This window comes from Anoplopoma fimbria, chromosome 12 (genome assembly GCF_027596085.1).
Source record: "Anoplopoma fimbria isolate UVic2021 breed Golden Eagle Sablefish chromosome 12, Afim_UVic_2022, whole genome shotgun sequence".
In the NCBI taxonomy this organism is placed as follows: Eukaryota; Metazoa; Chordata; class Actinopteri; order Perciformes; family Anoplopomatidae; genus Anoplopoma; species Anoplopoma fimbria.
Window position 1 is genome coordinate 27,392,737 of NC_072460.1, and position 20,000 is coordinate 27,412,736.

Consider the following 20,000-nt stretch of genomic DNA (forward strand, 5'->3'; position numbering starts at 1 on the left):
AATACCTGAGCTGATGTACTTATTTACTCCACCTCCTCCTTCTTCTCTGACCTCCCATCCTTCTCCTATTCCTCCTTCTCTCTACTCCTTCCCTCTCTCTACTCCTCTCTCTCTCCTCCTCCTTCTCTCTCTCTACTCTCTCTCTCTCCTCCTCCTTCTCTCTCTCTACTCCTCTCTCTCTACTCTCTCTCTCCTCCTCTACTCCTCCTCTCTCTCTCCTCCTCCTCCTCCCTCCTTCCTCCTCAGCAGGTGGAGGCAGAGCTCTGTTTTCAGTCTGAGTGATGACATCATCCAGAGAGGATTACGGGAGATTTATGAAAAAACATCAAAACACAAAAACAGAAAGATGATTTTAGTTTTTTTTTACGATTAACGATTTAACGATTCAACCAAAATATTAAAATTTAACTTTTTCATGAAGATTTATTTTTATTTAATTTAATGACAAACCAACAAAACAGTTCAATCCACCACATATGAATATCTGATGTTTGGTGTATTCATTATATATATATACATATATATATATACTATATATATATATATATATATATGTATATATATATATATTCTTTATATATTTTGTGAACATGAATCTGTAACAATGGATCATATTTTATAAACTGATCACATCATTAATATCTTCAATACAATAAATGGAGTTCAGTTAAAAGTAAAATAAAAACAGAACATGAAAATAGTTCTCATGTCAATGTACTTTATTATTAATGTTACTATAAACCGCTGGTTTTCTCTTGTAATTACTTTGGGAATGTTTTGATTTTATTCTCTTTTCTTTAATATGTTCAAATAACAACAACAATAATAATAATAATAATAATAATAATAATATTCATTTAATCTTCTCTTTCCATTAATAATAATAATAATAATAATAATTATTATTATTATTATTATTATAATAGAAAGAGAAGATTAAATGAAGCCGACTGTTTCTGACAGGAAACAGTAACCTCACTGAGCTTTATTTTGTATTTTCTTTTATAACTGATTTATTTTGTATTTTATTTTGACAGAAACAACAAACGACGGATAGAAAAGACAGAAAGAAGTAAATCCTCTGTGAGAGTCCAGAGGCAGGATTATGAAGGGATTAATATAGGAGCTTAGTCACACACACACACACACACACACACACACACACACACACACACACACACACACACACACACACAACACACACACAGTAACACACACACATATATAGATACATATATATATTTATATATAAATGATGTCATGTTGACATTAGAAACTCGTATTGATCGTCTGATCTCTGAACATGAAGACGATTTATTGATTTCAATTTGGTCCAACAACATATTAAAGTCATGAAGAGATTTGATGAACAATCAGTATCTTATTTTACTGCATTAAATATATATATATATATATATATATATATATATATATATATATATATATATCATCCAGAGAGGATGTATTAGTACCTGAGTAAAATACATTAGTACCGAAAAGAATATATGAGTACCCGAGAAAAATGTATTAGTATCTGACATCAGCAGGTAAAATAAAGATCAAAGAGTCTGAGGCAGAAGCATCACCTTCACTGAGGTCACACACACACACACACACACACACACACACACACACACACACACACACACACACACACACACACACACACACACACACACACACACACAAACACACACACACACACACACACTGTTTTACAGTTTAATCTGCTCGCTGATGAAATCTTCAGGTTCAATTTCAACACAAAGTCAAGAACTGAAATGTTTCTCCTCCTCACCTCCTCCACCTTCATCTCTCCTCCTCACCTCCTCCACCTTTGCCTTCATTTCAGGGTTCCGAGACAGAGTATATGAGGGTCTAAGGACAGAGGAGGTGAGGACAGAGGATGTGAGGGTGTAAGGACAGAGGATGTGAGGGTGTAAGGACAGAGGATTGAGGGTCTAAGGACAGAGGATGTGAGGGTGTAAGGACAGAGGATGTGAGGGTCTAAGGACAGAGGATGTGAGGGTCTAAGGACAGAGGATGTGAGGGTGTAAGGACAGAGGATGTGAGGGTGTAAGGACAGAGGATGTGAGGGTGTAAGGACAGAGGATGTGAGGGTGTAAGGACAGAGGATGTGAGGGTCTAAGGACAGAGGATGTGAGGGTGGACAGGGTGTAAGGACAGAGGATGTGAGGGTGTAAGGACAGAGGATGTGAGGGTCTAAGGACAGAGGATGTGAGGGTCTAAGGACAGAGGATGTGAGGGTCTAAGGACAGAGGATGTGAGGGTCTAAGGACAGAGGATGTGAGGGTGTAAGGACAGAGGACGTGAGGGTCTAAGGACAGAGGATGTGAGGGTCTAAGGACAGAGGATGTGAGGGTCTAAGGACAGAGGATGTGAGGGTCTAAGGACAGAGGATGTGAGGGTGTAAGGACAGAGGATGTGAGGGTGTAAGGACAGAGGAGGTGAGGGTCTAAGGACAGAGGATGTGAGGGTCTAAGGACAGAGGAGGTGAGGGTGTAAGGACAGAGGATGTGAGGGTGTAAGGACAGAGGATGTGAGGGTGTAAGGACAGAGGAGGATGAGGGTGTAAGGACAGAGGATGTGAGGGTGTAAGGACAGAGGATGTGAGGGTGTAAGGACAGAGGATGTGAGGGTGTAAGGACAGAGGATGTGAGGGTGTAAGGACAGAGGATGTGAGGGTGTAAGGACAGAGGAGGGTGTGAGGGTCTAAGGACAGAGGATGTGAGGGTGTAAGGACAGAGGATGTGAGGGTCTAAGGACAGAGGATGTGAGGGTGTAAGGACAGAGGATGTGAGGGTGTAAGGACAGAGGATGTGAGGGTGTAAGGACAGAGGATGTGAGGGTGTAAGGACAGAGGATGTGAGGGTGTAAGGACAGAGGATGTGAGGGTGTAAGGACAGAGGATGTGAGGGTCTAAGGACAGAGGATGTGAGGGTGTAAGGACAGAGGATGTGAGGGTGTAAGGACAGAGGAGGTGAGGGTGTAAGGACAGAGGATGTGAGGGTGTAAGGACAGAGGATGTGAGGGTCTAAGGACAGAGGATGTGAGGGTGTAAGGACAGAGGATGTGAGGGTGTAAGGACAGAGGATGTGAGGGTGTAAGGACAGAGGATGTGAGGGTCTAAGGACAGAGGATGTGAGGGTCTAAGGACAGAGGATGTGAGGGTCTAAGGACAGAGGATGTGAGGGTGTAAGGACAGAGGAGGTCACATGGTTACAGATTGTAAAGCCCTCTGAGGCAAATTTGTAATTTGTGATTTGGGGAATTTCTCCTCCTCACCTTCATCTTCCTCGAGGAAACTGTGAAAGACGGAGGGGTCATAACATCACTGTGCAGCTTGTGACTAGCATTAGCCAAGGTTAGCCAGGGCTAGCCAACATTAGCCAACGTTAGCCAACGTTAGCCAACATTAGCCAACGTTAGCCAACGTTAGCCAACGTTAGCCAACATTAGCCAACATTAGCCAACGTTAGCCAACGTTAGCCAACGTTAACCAGCTACCTCCATAATGTTCCCTGTTGTTGTCAGGAGGAGGTGCTTCATGCTTCTACACATCCTGACCTTCATACTGTCAGTTTTTAAATAAACTACGTTAGCATTTTCAGCTTGTTTAGCTAACAATAAATCATTAACGTTGCTGAGGATAAAGAATCAGCCGTTGAGCTGATATCAAATGTATCCTCATCTTTAGCTTCATGTGTTCTGCTAACAGAGATCTGAGGAACTAAAATCATGTTCTGTTTTATCATCTCTTCCTCATCTCAAACCTTTAAACGTATCGCTGTTCATATAATATCAAAAGTAAACCAGACGGGTCCTTTAAGCTCACGGTCAGAGCCACGACTCTCCTCCATCCTGGTCTCTGTGAACCGTCATGAAGAAGGCCCACCAGGAGATCCTCCACCAGGAGATCCTCCACCAGGAGACTGAAGACCAACGATGTCCACGCTTCATTATGAAACCTGGGGTTAAATAATGGAAATGTTTATTCTATTATTATGAACATTCAGTTTACTGTAAATGTTCATCAGTTTGTTAAAGGTTCATCACTTCTCCATCCTAACGTGGTGAAGGTTTGTTAGGCTTAGCTGGACCAGGGTCCTCCAGAAACAGCAGACGGGTATATGTGGGTCTGAAGAACCAAAGCAGAACCACAGGAGGACTCATGGCCCACCTCAAAGAAGCAGAGAAGGAGACCTGAACCAGAAAAACACCAGGTCTGATGAGGAGGAGGAGCATGAAGCTCCTCAGAGGTAGAGGACCAGGAGAGGATGAGGATGAAGGCTCTTCAGCATCACATGGAGGTCTGGGACGGTCCCTCACATGGAGGTCTGGGACGGTCCCTCACATGGAGGTCTGGGACGGTCCCTCACATGGAGGTCTGGGACGGTCCCTCACATGGAGGTCTGGGACGGTCCCTCACATGGAGGTCTGGGACGGTCCCTCACATGGAGGTCTGGGACGGTCCCTGATGGAGGCAGACCGGATAGTGGTTCAAATTCTTAAAAAGGGTCCAGAGAGTCCAAATATCTGAGTAAACACAGAGTTCCTGAAGGGAAATAGAATCATAATAATCATTTTCCTTCACGTAGTTTTTTGCATTTTGCAGCATTAAAGGTGAAAAAATACACCTGAGGAAATATTATAAATATACATATACGTATATATATACTGACAGAAAACCACAGAAATAAATCACAGGAAATGTTGATTTCCATCCCAGTAAAATAGTTTAAAATTTTCCCTGCAGAGAAATCAAACCCTACATCTTTGTTTTTAGTATATATTTATTAATATTTAATATCTCTGTTCATATAAAACTTGTTTTAATAGTAAAACCTGATTTATTCTCTGTGTGCCTTTAATTCTCCAGCTGACCTCCCCTTTAACACGATGAGCTCTCTGTTTAATCCCCAACCGGGAGGAAGAGGAGAGAGAGAGGGGGAGAGAGGGGGAGGGGGGTGATGTGGGAGAGAGAGAGAGAGAGAGAGATGAACAGATAGATGAAGAGAGAGTCAGAGTCAGATTAGTGAAGCCAAGCTGAAAAAAGAAGCAGAACATTTCTCTCCTCAGATTCTCTGGATTTGTTTTCTCTCCTCCGGTTTTTCTGCAGGATGTAAATCAATGAATCGATGAATTAATGAATTGATCAGCAGAAGAAGAAGAACAAAGAAGAAGAAAAGAGAAGAAGAAGAAGAAGAAGAAGAAGAAGAAGAAGAAGAAGAAGAAGAAGTGGATTAATTAGAATTTCATCTGACATCCTCTCGGCTGAAGAGCTGTGGATGTGTTTGTGTTTGTGGATCAGAGGAATCAGCTGATCGAGTGATCGAGTGATCGAGGTGCGGATCGATTGAAGATGGTCGTCGGGGTTCGGATCAGCTGAGAGAGAAACCAGCGAGATGTTCGAGGAGAGAAACAGAAGTAAGAAATGATCCACTTTGTTTCTGATGATCAACTTTTCAGATTCATTTATTGTTTATGTGTTTAGAATATAAACATCAGAAACATAAAGTTTAAACCTGAACGACGTGAACGAGCTTCTGTCACGTGACATCAATCAGTTATGAGAAGAGATTATCAGAGGAAGCATTTTGAAAATCAGTTCATGAATTCTCTGTTTCAGAGAAAACTATATTTCATTTTCATCTTCACACATCATATGAACATTATAAAGCCAAGGTCACTTACTGAACTATTAGCTTTCAGCCTCATCTCATGGTCTCCTTCAGTGAGGAAGAACCTCCATCTTCTGTTTGTCAGATAATCCACAAAAAACACTGAATCATTATTTAAAATCAATACTCTCCTAAAAGATGATACAAAAATCTAAATGATGTAGAAATGACAGGAGAGTGGACGTGAGTTAATCATTATTCATCGTTAGTAAAGATGCACAAATAATAATTATAATTATAATAATAATAATTACAATTATTATTATTATTGTACTAAATGATAATACTGACCACAATAATAATAATAAGAAGAAGAAGAAGAAGAAGAAGAAGAAGAAGAATGAGTATCTATCTTTGGTCTCCATGAAGAGAAAAATCTGTTGTAATAAAGTATTTCTAATTTGCATAAAATGATAATTTTATGTCAATAAAATAATTTTGAACGTTTTCAATGCAACGTTCTTATTTAAGAAACCTCATTAACAGTGTTGGTCACATGACCACGACAGGTGTGTGACATCATCAGCCTCACTGAGTCACCTGAGCGACCAGCTGATTGGTTCAAAGAGACAGAGAGCTCCGTCTCAGAGGGTTGACGTCTGAGCTGAAGTGAGATCTGAGTGTGAAGGTGTGAGAATGAAGCGTCCTCTGGTCTCAGTCCTCTGAGGGTCAAAGTCTGACGGACACTTTGGAGAACTACTTCCTGTCTCTCAGAGTGACGACGTCCTGAAGGTTCAGGAGGTTTGAGGAGCTCAAACAGGACGAGAGTCATTAAACCAGAGATCAATAATCAATAATCATCATTTCATCAGGAGTCTCAAGAAAAACATTTAAAAAGGAGAAAAACTGTTTAAAAAAGAAAGAAAGAAAAGAAACAGAACTATTTAAGATTTGTCCCTTAAATCAGTTTGAGGTTGAGATCAAACGTTATTGATCCAGATGGAAGTTCACATTCATCAATAATAAAAAACTGTCATAACTGACAGGAGCCTCAGTCAGGTTCCACTGTGACCTTTGACCTCAGTCAGGTCGGAGTTAACGGAGGTCACCACCTCCATCTCTCAGAGTCTGATCCTCCTGCTCGCTCCGTTAAGATGGCCCCCGCGGACCTCCTGATAACGTTGTCATGGAAATGAGCATTAACACATGTGACATCATCGGTTACCATGGCAGCGGAGTTAATCCGCCCTTTTGTTCCATGGAACAAGGATTTATTAGAACTTTATCTCAACCTCAGAGGAACCTTTAAAGGGAGCGACTCAGACAGGAAGTCCTTCATGTGGTTCTGATTCAACTGGTGAAAAGGTTCAGCAGTCTGAGTGTCCTTGAACGCACCAACAGGGAGACACACCATAATATAACATATACTGTGATACATACATTTTTAATGTGATGAAGTGAAAACAATCATCAGGGAAGTTTAGAAATAAACAATAATAAACATCATTTTTTTCGAATATCACATAGAATAACAGTGAATACTGGTGTACCACAGGGCTCCGTACTGGGTCCTCCTCTCTTCTGATTAGAAATGTAAACAAGAAAAACAGAAGAGAAACTAATATCTAAAACCAAATAAAATCAATCTCAAATCTGATGACAGATTTTGTAATCCAAAAGGTTTTTTGTTTTTAATCTTTTGTGCATCATAAATCTGCTTCATGTACCAAAGAAAACGACAAGTTTAAAAACAAGCACAAAAAAATTAAACTAAAGGAAGACGAAGGAGAACGAGTGGACGAGTGAACTAAAGGACTTTAATCTTTTTCAGTCTGTTTGACGCGTCACATTAATAATAGTTAAACCAGAAGCAGCAACAATCTGCCAATTATTCATAATTATTAGATGTTATTAATGTCTAATAAATATATGTTGAACACAACAGAGAGAATCGTCTAACAGATTTGTTTCATCTTTATTCAGAGAATAATAAAGTTAGACGTTTAAATGAACTCGTTAAAGTATAAATATGTCTGTGAGCATTAAACAGACCTGAGATCAGCTCTCAGCTCATTGGGTCAAATCCATTCTGTTTGTTATGGAAAGGTTCTGTAAATGACCACGACCCCTGAACACAACATGACGTGGTGATGATGTCATGTGATTGTGTTTGATGATGAAGAGTCACTGATCATCACTTCATCATCGTAGCACTTATTGTATTCGTATTAGTCTGTTGCACTTATTGTTCTCGTAGTAACTTGCCTCTGCACTATACTTTTGCTCTGGTTTCTGCTTTTAGATGCTTGTTTAAGAAAGGAGATGCACTGATGACTTCTGGTGACTAGTAGTTCTCTTGAATACCTATGTTGAATACACTTCCTGTAAGTCGCTTTGGATAAAAGCGTCTGCTAAATGACTGTAATGTAATGTAATGTGATGTAATGTTTTTTTCGATGGTGGTCTTCTGAAAGAACTGGACCATGGTTCAGTTTAATCCGGACCAAGACCTCCTCTGTTCTTTAGACCAGCTGTTGGTCTGAGGAGGTCTCACACCTCTAATTCTGGTCCTGATTAAACTGGACCAGACGAGAAACAAAAACTACACAGAGGAAAGTCTGAAGATAAAAAGTCTGAAACTAACAGCTGATATCAAACATGAGGATTATTGATTTCAGATTATATCAAACATGAGGATTATTGATTTCAGATTATATCAAACATGAGGATTATTGATTTCAGATTATATCAAACATGAGGATTATTGATTTCAGATTATATCAAACATGAGGATTATTGATCAGAATCAGTATTAACGAGTTCTGCTGCTGAGAGTCTGAGATCTGAGAGAAGAAGAAGAGAAACCAAATGAACTAACGACCTTCCAGCTGGACTGGGCTGGAGGGCAGCGTGACAAACACACACACACACACACACACACACACACACACACACACACATACACACACACACACACACACACACACACACACACACACACACACATACACACACACACACATATACACACACATATATACACATATACACACACACACATACACATATACACACACACACACACACACACACACACACACACACACACACACACACACACACACACACACACACACACACATACACACACACACACACACACACACACACACACACACACACACACACATATACACACACACACACACACATATACACACACACACACATATACACACATATACACACACATATATACACACACACACATGAACAGTTAGAGACAGGGCAGTGAAAAGTAGAAAGTTAACAAGGCGGATGAAGGGTTGTGTGCGAATGATGGGATGCCCTGCTTCACCATCTCACACACACACACACACACACACACACACACACACACACACACACACACACACACACACACACACACACACACACACACTCTCTCTCTCTCTCTGTTGTCATGATGATGTGAGTTGACTCGGGATAATTCGGGGATAATTAGTCGGTTCTTGTCTTCCTGCGGGTGAAGCAGCTCCTCCACAGGAAGAAACAACGTGACCAGCAGTCATGTGACCTGCACTGTTCAAACCTCAGCTGCTGATTGGCTGGATGACAAACCTGCTGGGATGCTGCCAGCTCTGAGTTCAGGAGAGGAAAGACTTTAAAGGACCATTCTGCTGTTTTCATGTGTTCTCTGGTTCCCTCAGTTAGTGTTGAGATGATCGGTCACACCGCAGGAAGGGTTATTTTGAAAGTTATCTTATTGTTGTGTGGTGATGCAATGGCGACGTGTCTCTGGTTCTGGGTAGAAACAGTTTCTACGAACCAAGTGGACCAGAGAGTGTTTCCAGTAAATACACAGAGCCGCTTTCTTTACGGAATGTTGGTCAAACAAACCAAAGACTAAACCCAAACTCACCAGCCAGATTAGTTTTTTAAGGAGAAACATTTGAACTGAGAACAAAAATAACTAAGAAACACCGAGTCGCAGTGAAAGCAGCTCAACCACGTCGCTAACTAAAAATAACGTTCAGCCTTAAATCACACTTCCAGAAATGCACAATGCATTGTGGAGAAACTAATATTTCGTTTAGGCAAAAAATATATTGGTTATGGTTGGAAAAAAGATATTGGTTTCATCAACGTAGCGTAACAACGTAGCGTAACAACGTAGCGTCACAACGTAGCGTCACAACGTAGCGTAACAACGTAGCGTCACAACGTAGCGTAACAACGTCAACTAAACGTAACTTAGTTAGCGTAAACGTAGCGTCACAACGTAGCGTAACAACGTCAACAAACGTAGCGTCACAACGTAGCGTCAACAAAACCAAAACCAGAACAAAATAACAACGTATTGTAACAACATACTTAGTTAGGTTTAGAAAAACGCCAAACTACTTAGTTAGGTTTAGACACAACTACTTAGTAAGACAACTAAACTACTTAGTTAGGTTTAGACTAACAAAACCAGGTAATAAAACTACTTAGTTAGGTTAAACAATAAAACTACTTAGTTAGGTTAAACAATAAAACTACTTAGTTAGGTTAAGACAAGAAAACTAACTAGTTAGTTAAGACAACTACTTAGTTAGGTTTACAACTAAAACTACTTAGTTAGGTTAAGACAATAAAACTACTTAGTTAGGTTAAGACAATAAAACTACTTAGTTAGGTTTAGACAAATAAAACTACTTAGTTAGGTTTAGACAAAGATGGTTGTTTGGGTTTACAGATGTAGTAATCAGATGTAAATCAACATTGACGAGGGATATCTAAGAATTACAGCAGACGCATTATTGTAGTCACATCAACAAACGCTGGATGAGAAACAGTGAACATTCAGTAAACAGATGTAAACAGGCAGTAGATCAATATTGTCCTCATTTTACACCGGAGCTCCCATGAGAAAACTATAAATGTACACAAAGGCCTTATTTCCCATTGACAGTGAACGCGTCTATGGTGCGTTCAGTGCCCACCTCTCTACACCTGCATCATGAACGCAGGCGGCTGCACACAACATCGAGGAAATCACAGCGATGTAATCTCACAGAGCCCTCCATCACTGGGTTTATCTCTGTGTTCAGGGTCCTCAGGTACTAACACATCAATCATGGCCCAGATCACACACACACACACACACACACACACACACACACACACACACACACACACACACACACACCTCACACACACACACACACACACACACACACACACACACACACACACACACACACACACACACACACACACAGATCTAGGTCACAGCTGTTCACTACAATATTTCTGTTTTCACTTCCTCTGGAAACGGTCACATGTTTCCTCCTCCTCTCTTTTCTCTCTTTTCTAGTTTCTCTCCGTCATCCTGTTTCCTCATCGTTCACCTTGATACGATACTCTCCCTCTGAAGTACTGCAATAAAAGTACAAATACCACACTGTGAAAGTACTCAACTACCACTGAATGTCCTGCATTCAAGTAAAAGTGTGTTAGTATTCATCAGCTTAATGTAGTTTGAGTAGTAATATTTAAATAATAAAATAAATAGAAAATACTCCACTTCATGTACAAGTACAAGTCCTGCATCTAGGTAAAAGTATTGTCAGCTAAATGCAAGTAAGGTATTTGAAGTAAAAGTATTGATTGATCAGTAAAATGTTTTTATTATAACTGATGTTTCTGGATTAATATCACTATTAATATTTGTACTTAGTTCCATCTCATAGCTGTCTTCACTCAAGGTCTTGTTCTATTCGTTGCTGTTGTTGAGATCAGCTGTGTGTGTTCATCTTGATTTGTCTCTGAAACTATTTCTATTTGTTCAGATGGATTCAAGTCCAAAAAGTTTAGAAGTGATAAACTCAAAGTATGATATCTGCTGTTCAGTAGAAATGTCTCATTTCATTCTCATATTAGACTTTAACAAAACTAAAGAAACAGAAGTTTTATCCACCTTTGCGGCCGATCAACAGGTAACTTTAAGAAGTGGACTGTAATTATTATTATTATTATAGGTTAAACTTATAGTACTTCCATTTTATTCTATTGTTTGAATAAATGCTCTTTTTAATTTGAAAGGTTCCACATGAATCCACGTTCCTGTTGTCTGTTAATATCAGCTGACAGCCAACAGGTCGATATTGAGATTAAAGTTTTCTCTAAATCTTCATTTGTCTCCAGGTGCTGGTCGTAACGGCTACACTAAAGCAGTGGATGGGGAGGAGGGAGGAGGAGAGGGTGAGGAGGAGGAGGAGGAGGGAGGAGAGGGGGATGGAGGAGGAGACGGACGAGAAGAAGGAGGAGAAGAGAGGGACGCAGAGTGGGATGAGGAGCTGGACGGAGAGAACGAGGGAGGAGTGAGGATGACGAGAACCGACACACTTCACTCAACCACGAGTTCCACCGGGACACAGAGACGGAGAGGACAACACGCTAAGAAACAGGTAAACAACACGCTAAGAAACAGGTAAACAACACGCTAAGAAACAGGTAAACAACACGCTAAGAAACAGGTAAACAACACGCTAAGAAACAGGTAAACAACACGCTATGAAACAGGTAAACAACACGCTAAGAAACAGGTAAACAACACGCTAAGAAACAGGTAAACAACACGCTAAGAAACAGGTAAACAACACGCTAAGAAACAGGTAAACAACACGCTAAAACAGGTAAACAACACGGTAAACAACACGCTAAGAAACAGGTAAACAACACGCTAAGAAACAGGTAAACAACACGCTAAGAAACAGGTAAACAACACGCTAAGAAACAGGTAAACAACACGCTAAGAAACAGGTAAACAACACGCTAAGAAACAGGTAAACAACACGCTAAGAAACAGGTAAACAACACGCTAAGAAACAGGTAAACAACACGCTAAGAAACAGGTAAACAACACGCTAAGAAACAGGTAAACAACACGCTAAGAAACAGGTAAACAACACGCTAAGAAACAGGTAAACAACACGCTAAGAAACAGGTAAACAACACGCTAAGAAACAGGTAAACAACACGCTAAGAAACACACGCTATGAAACAGGTAAACAACACGAAAAACAGGTAAACAACACGCTAAGAAACAGGTAAACAACACGCTAAGAAACAGGTATACAACACGCTAAGAAACAGGTAAACAACACGCTAAGAAACAGGTAAACTACACGCTATGAAACAGGTAAACAACACGCTAAGAAACAGGTAAACAACACGCTAAGAAACAGGTAAACAACACGCTAAGAAACAGGTAAACAACACGCTAAGAAACAGGTAAACAACACGCTAAGAAACAGGTGGTGATGATGGTGATGATGGTGATGATGATGGTGATGGTGATGATGGTGATGATGGTGATGGTGATGATGATGGTGATGATGGTGATGATGATGGTGATGATGGTGATGATGATGATGATGATGATGATGGTGATGATGGTGATGATGATGGTGATGATGATGGTGATGATGGTGATGATGATGATGATGATGATGATGATGATGGTGATGATGATGATGATGATGATGATGATGATGATGATGGTGATGATGATGATGATGATGATGATGATGATGGTGATGATGATGATGATGATGATGATGATGGTGATGATGATGGTGATGGTGATGGTGATGATGATGATGATGATGATGGTGATGATGATGATGATGATGATGATGATGATGATGATGATGATGATGATGATGGTGATGATGATGGTGATGATGATGATGATGATGGTGATGATGATGGTGATGATGATGATGATGATGATGATGATGATGATGATGATGATGGTGATGATGATGATGATGATGATGATGATGATGATGATGATGATGATGATGATGATGATGATGATGATGGTGTTCCTCTTCTTCTTCAGGTCCAGGGCAGTAATCAGGTCCAGCGAGCTCCCAGAGCTTTATACTGTCTGAAACTCAACAATCCAATCAGACGAGCCGCCCTCTCCATCGTGGAGTGGAAGTATCCTTTACTCTGACCAATCAGCTGTCAGCATGTTTATTTTATTAAAACCAGAAATCAAACAAAACTCTAAATCCCAGCAGCCCCTTAGATTCATAAAGTAGCTACACAGACACGTAAAAATAGTGAGTTGGAAAAATGTTATTTATAATTATTAATAATGAATAGTTATTAATAACCTCAAGTTTTCTGTGGTGAAAAGCTGTTTTAAAAAATATTTTTCATCCCAAAAAGAGACTTTAGTTCATATAAATAAAGAACCAACGTTACTCGTTGTCAAGGTCCTCTTTGATCTTCCTCAACTCGTCCCTCAGACCGTTCGATATCTTCATTCTTTTAGCCATCTTGCTAACTGTGTCGCTCTGGGAGTCTCTAAACCGTTTCCTGAGGACGACTCCAACTCCACCAACCACGACCTGGTGAGAACCACCGCACGGAGAACACGTTAACGAGTAAAGAGCAGAGAACCACCGAGAACCACCGCACGGAGAACACGTTAACGAGTAAAGAGCAGAGAACCACCGCACACGGAGAACACGTTAACGAGTAAAGAGCAGAGAACCACCACCGCACGGAGAACACGTTAACGAGTAAAGAGCAGAGAACCACCGCACGGAGAACACGTTAACGAGTAAAGAGCAGAGAACCACCGCACGGAGAAAGAGCAGTAAAGAGCAGAGAACCACGTTAACGAGTAAGAACGAGAGTAAAGAGCAGAGAACCACCACGGAGAACACGTTAACGAGTAAAGAGCAGAGAACACCGTTAACGAGTAAAGAGCAGAGAACCACCGCACGGAGAACACGTTAACGAGTAAAGAGCAGAGAACACGTTAACGAGTAAAGAGCAGAGAACCAACGAGTAAAGGAGAGAACACGTTAACGAGTAAAGAGCAGAACCGTTACGAGTAAAGAGCAGAGAACACGTTAACGACCGACGGAGAACACGTTAACGAGTAAAGAGCAGAGAACCACCGCACGGAGAACACGTTAACGTTTAACGAGTAAAGAACCACCGCACGCAGAGAACACGTTAACGAGTAAAGAGCAGAGAACCACGTTAACGCAAAGGAGAACACGTTAACGAGTAAAGAGCAGAAGAACAGTTAACGAGTAAAGAGCACGGAGAACACGTTAACGAGTAAAGAGAACAGAGAACCACCGAGAACACGTTAAGTAAAGAGCAGAGAACACGTAAAAAGAGCAGAGTTAACGAGTAAAGAGAAGAACACGTTAACGAGTAAAGAGCAGAGAACACGTTAACGAGTAAAGAGCAGAGAACCGTTAACGAGTAAAGAGCGAGAACACGTAAAAAGAGAGAGACACGTTAACGAGTAAAGAGCAGAGAACACGTTAACGAGTAAAGAGCAGAGAACACGTTAACGAGTAAAGAGCAGAGAACACGACGGACGGAGGAACTACTTTGTGTGTGATTGTTGGCGGTGGAAGGACTCAGGTGTTCCTCTCCTCTTATATGAAGTCTGAGGTTCCTCCGTCACGTTATTAGTTATGCTGCTAAATGGTGAAGTAAAGCTTAACATTGGAGGTGATTATGCTAAGCTAGGCTAACCCTGTGATTGACAGGTCTATGATCTGATCTGATCAGTTTCTGCTCTGTTAGTTCATCTTCCTCTCTTCATGTCGCTCCACCTTCAGAGACTCAGGAAGTCGATTCATATCCAAGAGACGGTTCACTGCTCGCTGTGTGTGTGTGTGTGTGTGTGTGTGTGTGTGTGTGTGTGTGTGTGTGTGTGTGTGTGTGTGTGTGTGTTGTTTGTATCTTTTTCATTCTCACACGATCACATGAGAGAAGACAACTACTGCAGATCAGAGGTGGAAGAAGTATTAATACCACAGTGTAAATACTCTGCTACAGTAACAGCTCTGCTTTAAAGGTATAATATCAAAATACACTTAAAGTAACAAAAGTAAAACTGCTCCTCATGCAGAAGAATACATACTGAATCATAATTATTGATGCATTAATGTGTTCATGGCTTTAATGTTGGAGCTCATTTAAATGATGAAATCAGAGAGATGTTTTTCAGTGTCAAAAAATGTTGGAGCAGGTTAGACCAAAACTATAAAAGAATACTCATAAACCATAACTTAGACATATATGCATGTGTTATGGGCAAAGTGAACATTTAAACATAACATCAGCAGGTTAGCGTTGTCATAGAGACGGATGATTGATATCTACTGTTAACTTCCATTATAATGTAAACAAGTGTAACGGTACATGACTGTTGTATGATTCAGGTATTAATACATTACTAACAATGTCATCAATACTTTACTTTTAGTCTGAATCCTTTTTTAGGGACAAATACTGATATCAACTAATCAGTAATGATACTGTGATCAGTACTGATATCAACTAATCAGTAATGATACTGCGTGTATTTAAAGAAACGTGGTTCTCAGCAGCGACGCTACAAAACATGATGATGTATTTATGTAAATATTAATCAGAAACATCAGGTGACAAACATCTAACAGATCAATCAATACATTTACTGTAACTACTTTAAATACTTTAAATACTTTAAGTACATTAAATACTTTAAATACATTCATATAGTTTTACTCCAGTCAGGTTTTGAATACAGGACTTTTACTTGTGTGGTATTTGTACTTATACTGCAATAAAGGTCCTGAATACTTCTTCCACCACTCTGTACTCTGATCAGTACCTGTTTGAAGTAAGTATCCAGAGGTTCTTTAGATCTACAGAGGTTCTAAACGGAACGTGTTCTCTCTGCCCTTCAGGAACAAGTGGAGTACGTGTTCCTCATCATCTTCACCATTGAGACCTTCCTGAAGATCTTGGCCTATGGTCTCGTGATGCACCCGAGTTCTTACATCCGCAACGGATGGAACCTTCTGGACTTCGTCATCGTCATCGTCGGGTGAGAAAACATAAAAAACAGTAGATGTGTTGGTTCTATGTTTAGATATTGGTTCTATCTTTGGATGCTAGTTCTCTCTTCAGTGGTTATCTCTTTAGGTACATGCAGGTTCTCCACTTAGATCTTGGTTCTCTTACAACATTTGTGCTGTCAAAAGAGGCTGGTTCTTATAGACCACAGTTCTCTCTTTAGATCCTGCCTGGTTCTCTAGTTGTTTCCTGGTTCTTTTTTTTATCCTGGGTTCTCTCTTTTGACGTCATCCTCACTTTAGATTCTATCTTGGTTCTTTGTTTATATCCTGGTTCTCTCTTGACATCATGGTTCTCTCTTTATATTCTGGTTCTCTATTTATTTCCTGGTTCTCTCATTGTATCCCAAGTTCTCTGTTTATACCCCGGGTTCTCCATTCATATCCATGTTCTCTCTTTATACCCCTGGTTCTCTCTTTATATCCTGGCTCTCTCTTTATATACTGGTTCTCTCTTTATATCCTGGTTCCTTCTTTATATCCTGGTTCTCTCTTTATATCCTGGTTCTCTCTTTATATCCTGGTTCTCTCTTTATATACTGGTTCTCTCTTTATATCCCTGGTTCCCTCTTTATATACTGGTTCTCTCTTTATATCCATGGTTCCCTCTTTATATACTGGTTCTCTCTTTATATCCCTGGTTCCTTCTTTATATACTGGTTCTCTCTTTATATCCTGGTTCTCTCTTTATATCCTGGTTCTCTCTTTATATCCTGGTTCTCTCTTTATATACTGGTTCTCTCTTTATATCCCTGGTTCCCTCTTTATATACTGGTTCTCTCTTTATATCCTGGTTCTCTCTTTATATACTGGTTCTCTCTTTATATCCTGGTTCTCTCTTTATATCCCTGGTTCCCTCTTTATATACTGGTTCTCTCTTTATATCCCTGGTTCCCTCTTTATATACTGGTTCTCTCTTTATATACTGGTTCTCTCTTTATATCCTGGTTCTCTCTTTATATACTGGTTCTCTCTTTATATCCTGGTTCTCTCTTTATATCCTGGTTCTCTCTTTATATCCTGGTTCTCTCTTTATATCCTGGTTCCTTCTTTGTATCCCAGGTTTTCTGTCATACGCCCAGTTCTCTCTTTAGATTCAGATTCTCTCTTCATACCTTGGTTCTCTCTCTGTATCCCAGGTTCTTTCTTTATATCGTGGGTTCTCTCTCTAAATCTGGGTTCTCTTATTACATCCTGGTTATCTCTTTACATTATTGTTTTCTATTTATTTTCTAGTTCTCTCTTTAGAGTCTGGTTCTATATTTATATTACTGTCATGGTTCTCATTTTAGATTGCTGATCTCTCTATAGACTGTGGTTCTCTCTTCAGACCGGGGTTCCGTGTCCTCAGTTGTCCTCTCTGTTGAGTCTCTCTGTACAGTTAAAGTAGTCGTAGCAGTAAATGAGATCTGACTGCAGTAAACTGTCCCGTGGTCAGTGGAGAACAAACCCTGCAGCGACGCCACAGTTTATCTGGTTCTAGAGTTGTTCTGTTGAGTCTATGTGACGGCTGACTGTGATCACTGAACGCTAAGTAACCTTTAGAACCTTCCTCCTACGATGAACTTCAGCTGTCAGAACATCAACACAGTCCTCAGCCTCAGAGAGGAGCTGGTTCTCCTCCGGTTCCTCATGGAGACGTTCTTCATCTCTCCATAAACCCTAAAACACCTCAGAGACCCTTTAAACAAAGTGGAACCGTTATCCTTATAAAAGTGTTCTCGTCATTTCCAATGAGTTAAGATGTCTTTTTACTTTATTTAATGTGTAAAACCCTTTGGACAAAGCAGAGCAGAACTTATATTAGAGGGTTGAGAACAGGGATGCAGCGGTCCACCTGGTTTTAGTGTTTCAAACTGGTCCAGTATTGAAGGAGAACTCTGCAGACGGCAGCTGCTAAAGAACCCGTGATGTAAGAACTCAGAACTCCTCAGCGTTGATGTTCGTCCTCTTAAAGAGCTGGTTGTTGTTTTAAAAGTGTCTGACAACATTATGGAAAGAACCCAGAGAAACAAATCCTTTCCCTTACCTTTCTGTTTGTTATTGTGTCTCGCTGAGGTGTCCCACATCGTTGAAATCAGCTTAATATTCAGCCATTCAAATATTTTACATACTATTCGCTAACAAAACTAAAGAAGGAGACTCTTTCCATAAGGTTGTCAGACATAAACGTATAATGGCGATCTGGAAACCAGTTCTTTTCGTGGACAAACATGGAGGCTGATGAGTTCAAGTGTTCAAACAGAGACGTTAGAACAAAGAGTCACCTGCTGAGGTCTTGGTGAGTCCTGCAGGTCTCGAGGTCTCCGTCCTCGGTGTTGGTTTTTGTCCTCGTTGCAGGACACTGACGCTTGAGGCGATGATGAAACCCGTTGTCATGGTAACGCAGCCTGAGGTGGCTCTGTTCCACTTTACAGTCAGAGACGGTAACATGAGAGGCTGCTGAATGTGGGACACGGAGGGTTTCTGTGAGGCGTTCAGGTTCCGTCTCTGTCTCGTCTGTCGTCTGCTTTAAAGGGTAAAACCTGCTAATGTTAGTGCTAATGCTAATGCTAATTGTTTCATGACAATCCATCCAGTAATTGTTGGTGCAGTTTGTCCTCACACAGTTCATCTCAATAGAGTTTTACTTTAGCTGGTAAATGTGCAACCGGACAATTTTATATTGAGATCAGATTTTGATCTTCAGCAGCATAAAAATATTTAGATAAAAGGAGAATGAATATGAAAGAGGTAATAAGATGAAAATAAAAAAACTTAAATAAAGATGGCCAACATCATATCTATGTGAGCTGGTTTTCCTTTACCTTCTATCTATGAAAACAAACACGTCAGACCTCAAATGAACCATTAAAATATGTGTCAACTTTTTATTGTTCTTACATACAAAAAGTAAGCCGGTTTAAATTTGGATATCAAGGAACATTCTGGAAAATTGTCATTCTAAAGTAACTGTCCATTACTGAATGATCTGATGTCCACATATCAAAGCTCCAGCATTTACTGTTATGAACCATTTGTCTCTGGAGATGTTTCTGCGATGACACTGTTTGAATCCGAAAACACACCGATGGTTAGAGAACGAAACAGAGATATTTGAGACTGAAACTTTAAACGAACAAAGAAACAGTTAACCAAATATCTGATTTGTTTATTGTTTTAAAGAACAAGTTGAACATGTATCTGTAAAACTTAAACTGCTGACTTTTGTGGGGTTCCACATGGCTACATACTGGGACCACTCGTCTTCTCAATCTTCATCCTCCCTTTAAGGACAAAAGATTCACAAACACATTTATTTCTTGTGATGATTCCATACTCTTCATCATCTTCATCACTTCTATTGTCTCTATTTTCTAAAAAAATAAAAAGCTTCATGTCTGATGAGCTGGATCTTAAACTTCAGTCTTCTTCTTCTTCTGTCGTT

At 40.1% G+C, this 20,000-nt stretch overlaps 1 pseudogene; it reads left to right on the plus strand.

Moving 5' to 3' along the window:
* Window positions 1-3,901: 3,901 nt before the first annotated feature.
* LOC129100017 (voltage-dependent L-type calcium channel subunit alpha-1D-like) overlaps window positions 3,902-20,000 on the plus strand; it is a 47,136-nt pseudogene continuing 31,037 nt past the window's right edge.